Raw genomic sequence first — 5,475 nt, forward strand, 5'->3', positions numbered from 1 at the left:
TTGCAGACAACTAAAGCAGTATAAGAAACAATCAAATAAAAGTGGCCTGGGGCAAAGGATTACTGGCTTCAAGACATACAACAGAATACCCAGGAGGGGGAAAGTCTATTTCATAGGAGTAGAGGGGGCATTTGAATCCTTATAAGTGAGGGAATTCCTTAGGCCATGAACACATGTCTAGGACAACACACATGCTCAGAAAAGACAGAGAAGACCCTATGCTGTCTCCTCAGATGAATATTCTTGAAAAGAAGACTAAACTCTGAAGGAGAGCAGCAGCCAACACAGAGTCAATTTGTGAAGACTGTGAATGGTATCTTTTTTTTGCATTGGCTTCTTTGTGTTAGCTCCTGGCACTTAAAGAAATTTCTGTCATATCTCTAGCTGGATAAAAAATAAGGATTATGCAGTTCAGGGGCTAAATTCCAGGGTTAGCACATTTAAAATATTAAAATGCTCAGTGTGCAATAAAAGATTACAAGACAAAAAAAAGGAATGAAGTGTTCATGTTATATATGAATTTTATCACAATAAAATCTTTAAAGTGAAAAAATAATTCTAAAGAACTCTTAAAATATGAAAATTTATTTTCTAAGTGACAATTACAATAAAGTAGACACTGCATTACAGTGGAGAAGGGATAGGTTTTTTTTGTATTTCAGATATTTTTATTTCTTCAAATTTATTATTAGGAATGACTAAAATAAAAAATATAATTGAGTCCCATCATCATCATTATCATCATCATCATGGAAATGGCTTTAAGAGAAAACTGGTCAGATGAATATTATTGCTTCCCATTTTCAAGCAGTAGATAGTTGCCATTGATAAATAGACAGCCAACTGTCCAGAATGCTCAAGATATGTTATATAATACAACATGCCAGTTCACCGGGGTAAGGGGGTAGACGCACTAGAAAATAACTTATGTGAACTTCTTGATTTCATCATATAAGACAAGCACAAAAGCACCACCCATGCCTCTGAGAACATTGGACCATGCACCCTTGAAAAAAGCTTTGGGTCCTTCATCATGAGCCATCTTCCTCCAGCAGTCGATCGTGTCTTTGTACATGATATCAATTCCTTTACACCCTGACTGCATCATCATGCGGTGACGGACAGTGTCAAATGGATAGGAAGTCAACCCAGCCACAGCCGTGACGGACTGTGCATCATCCAGCTGATGAAGATGTGAGTATTCTTGGGATCTGGAAGCATTCCCTTCGCGGTGTCATAGATACCGAAATAGGTAGCTCGGTAGATGATGATACCCTGTACCGACACATTAAAGCCTTGGTACAGGCCCTTAATCCCATCGGATCTGTAGATTTTAAACAGGCAGTCACCGAGGCCTCTGAATTCCCTTTCCACTCCGGCTTTCCCCACATCCGCTGCTAGACGGGTACGGGCAAAATCGAGAGGGTACACGAAACGTAGCCCCAGCGGCACCACCAGATGCCAGATTCCCTGCCAAGTAGCGCCAGAACTGGGTCCTCTTATCGACGCCACCCAGGAAGATCTGCTTGTATTTATCTTTGAAGGCAAAGTTGAGCGCCTGGATGGGGAAGTATCTGATGACATTGGCCAGGTTACCGCGCCAGAAGGACAGGATTCCCTGCTCCTTGGGGATATGAACCACACAGTCTATGATGCCCTTGTACTGCTTATCTGCAGTGATTTGCTTGCTGGCATGCTGCACCTGCAGCAGCAGCTTGACTCGCTCAATGGGCGCTACAGTGGTCTTGGAGATGGCCGCGGCCACTCCACCTGCCAGGAAGTCCTTGGCGAAGGACACAGCGGCATCTGTCATGTTGAGAGGAAGGAGGAGGCGGGTGGGTGCCGAATGGGACTGAGAACCGGCTTTGACTACTCCAGGGCTCTGGAGGGGATAGTCTTCTAAATAAATTTTCTGGATCATTTTGACTTCCACATTGGGAAAAGATCTTGATTCTCCTTATGCCATACCATATCAAAACTCAACCCCAGTTGGAGTGTAGATGTACCCCGGGAAATATATTATAATGAAGTTACTAAAAGATAATGTAGGAGACTCTTTATGAGCTTTGGTTGGGAAAATATTTATTAGACTGACTTAAAAAGCTCTAATCTTAAAGAAAACCACTAATTAACTAGATTACATTCAAATTAAGACTTTGTCTTTATCAAAAGACACCATTAAGTGAGTGTAAAAGCAAGTTACAAGGTGGCAGAAAGTATTTGCATTGTGTATATCTGACAAAGGGCTATGGCTCATATAATAAAAAGAACTCTACAAATCAATAATAAGAACACAAACATTCTAATAGGAAATAAGCATAAGCATGAACAGACACTTCACAAATGAGGATATCAAGTGGTCAATAAATATATGAAAGATGCTTAACCTTGTTAGTTATCAGGAAAATGCAAATTAAAACCACAATTCAGTATCACTGCATTCTTACCAATGTCCCAAATTAAGCATGACAGACAATAACAGGGACTTGTGAAATTGTTGAGCTGCTGGTAGGTGTGTAAATTGGACAATTTAGGTGTGTAAATTTTACATTGGAAAATGATTTGGCAATATTTACTAAATATTTATTCTGAACTGGAATTTCCCCTAGGTATGTATCCAATAGAAATCCATATAATTCTTCATCAAAGGTATAGGAATATTTGTAGCAGCACTTTAATAATGCCCCCAAACTTTAAACAATTCAAATGTCCATCAATGATATAATGGATAACTATACTGTGATATGTTCATAAAATGGAACACTAGATAGCAATGTCAATGAATATAGTACAACTATAGGAAGTAACATGGGTGAATCTCATCAACATTTGTGGAGCAAACAAAGCCAGATTCAAAACAGTATATAATATATAATTCTCTTTATGTAAAATTGAAAACTAGGCAAATATTATTTATGTAGTTAGAAGTCAGGATAATAGCTACCTTTGACAGGAGGCAGAAACTGAGAGTGGCCAGGGGGCCCTTGGCAGTTTGAGATTATTTTATGAATCCAAAATGAGAAAGATTATGTTTTTAAACTAATCTATTCCTGTGGTTGTGATACCCTTTGATTACTTTAAATTCTGTTGAAGGACCTTTGATTGAATTACTTGATAAGATCAATTTAGGGTTTTTGATTGGATTATGTCAGTGAGGCATGACCCAGGTTGAGTCTCAGCCCTCTTGCTGGGTCTGATATAAATGGAGACACAGATAGAGACAGACAGAGACACAGGAAAAGGAAGCTGCCGTTTTTTTTTTATCCTGCCGCATGAGAGAGGACTAGAGGATTGCTTAAGCATAAAGCCCCTGCCTCCAAGAGGCTGGGCCCATGGAGCAGCTCAAGAGAAGACGAGTCCTACTATATGCCTGATAGCTTACAGCTGAACTCAGGAGGAAAGTAAAGCAGTCAAAACTCACGGAGGAGACCCAGAAAGAGACCAGCCCTATGTCTGGTTGCTCACAGCTGAACTCTGGGAGCAGTGCTCTGAGAAGTGGCGAGCCCAGAGGGGAAGGCCGAGACCTCAGCAGAGATCGGCGGCCACCTTGCTTTGCCACGTGCCCAGACAACTGAATCGACAGTAGCTGACTTCGGTGGGAAAGCACCTATTATGGTGTCTTGACATGGACTTTTCATGGCCTTGGAACTGAAAGCATTTTTTTTCCTTTTTCAATTTTATTGATTCCTATTAATAAAGCATAAATCCATTCAAAGAGTACAATCAGTGGTATTCAGTGTAATCATGTTTGTGCATTCATCACCCCAGTCACCCCCAGAGCACTTTAATTATTCCAATAATAATAATAAACAAAAAACAAACAAAACTCATCTCCTCTCAATCTCTCTATGCCTTGCTTGCCATACATATCTGCTATTCTTTTTCCTTCTCTTGGGTGTATTTCTATTTATATTTTATGAAAACAGTCTTGTGTATGAAATATCACCCATATTTGTGTTTTACATGAGGTTTTATTATCTTATACAGTCCTATGTTACAGTTTTTAGCATTCCTTCTAGTAATATACATGACCTTGGACCTTCCTTTCCAACTACTTTCCTACCATACAATGGCACTGCTAGTTACAAACACCATGATAAGCTTTAACCATTTCTATTCATTTCCAAAGATTTACAAACTAACTTTTTAACAATTCTGCATAGATTAACCCTCAGCTTTCCATTCTCTACCCTCCTTCTATTTTCTGGTGACCTATATTCTAATTATTAACTCCATGATTTTATAGAGTATATTTAGTTCATAATAGCACAATCATACAGTATTTGTCTTTTTGTGTCTGACTTGCTTCACTCAACATAATGTGTTCCAAATTCATCCATGTTGTCACATACTTCATGACTTCATTTCTTGATATAAGAAACACCACAATTGTTTATCCAATCATTAGTTGATGGACACCTGGGCTGCTTCCATCTTTTAGCAATCGTGAATAATGCTGCTTTGAACATTGGTATGCAGATGTCTGTTTGTGTTCTTTTCGCAGTTCCTCTGGGTATCTAACCTAGCAGTCATATTGCCAGGTCACAATGCAAGTCTATATTCAACTTTCTTAGGAACTGCCATACAATCTTCCATGGTGGCTGTACCATTCTACATTTCCAAAACAGTGAGTAAGTGTTCCTATCTCTTCACATCCTCTCTAACATTTCCAGTTGTCTGACTTTAATAGCAGCCAGTTCATAGATGTGAAATGATATCTCATTGTAGTTTTGATTTGTGTTTCCCTAATCACTAGTGATGTTGAACATTTTTTCATGCGTTTCTTCACCATTTGTATTTTTTCTTTGGACAATTGTCTTTTGCACACTTTTTAATCTGGTAGTTTGTCTTTTTATGGTTGAGCTGTATGATCTTTTTGTATATCATGGATATTAAACCCTTATCAGATATGTGATTGCCAAATATTTTCTCCCATTGAGTCAGCTGCCTTTTTACCCTTCTGATAAAGTCCTTTGAGGTACAAGTGTTGAATTTTGAGAAGGTCCCATTTATCTGTTTTTTCTTTTGTGGCTCGTGCTTTGGGTGTAAGCTTTAAGAAACTACCACATATCACACAATATTTTGAAGATGTTTTCCTACATTTTGTTCTAGGAATTTTATGGTTGTCTCTTTTATATTTAGGTTCTTAGTCCATTTTGAGTTAATTTTTGTATAAGGTGTGAGATAGGGTCTTCTTTCTTTCCTCTGAATATGGCTATTCAGTTCTCTCAGCACCATTTATTGAATAGACTGCTCTGGGCCAGCTGGGAGTGCTTGACCACCTTGTCAAAAATCACTTGACTGTGAGTGTCTTATTTCTGAGTTCTTGATTTGTTTCCATTGGTCAATGCGCCTGTCTTTATGTCAGTAGCCTGCTGTTTCTACCACTGTAGCTAGGTAATAAGTTTTAAAGTCTGAAAGTGAGAGTCCTTCATCTTCATCTTCTTTTTTAAGATCTTTTTGGCTATTTGGGGC

General features: G+C 38.7%; 1 pseudogene; it reads right to left on the minus strand.

Annotated features, from left to right (window-relative positions):
- Nucleotides 1-899: 899 nt before the first annotated feature.
- Nucleotides 900-1,864, minus strand: LOC101416539 (ADP/ATP translocase 2 pseudogene; annotated as a pseudogene).
- Nucleotides 1,865-5,475: the final 3,611 nt, after the last annotated feature.

This window comes from Dasypus novemcinctus, chromosome 14 (assembly GCF_030445035.2).
Source record: "Dasypus novemcinctus isolate mDasNov1 chromosome 14, mDasNov1.1.hap2, whole genome shotgun sequence".
In the NCBI taxonomy this organism is placed as follows: domain Eukaryota; kingdom Metazoa; phylum Chordata; class Mammalia; order Cingulata; family Dasypodidae; genus Dasypus; species Dasypus novemcinctus.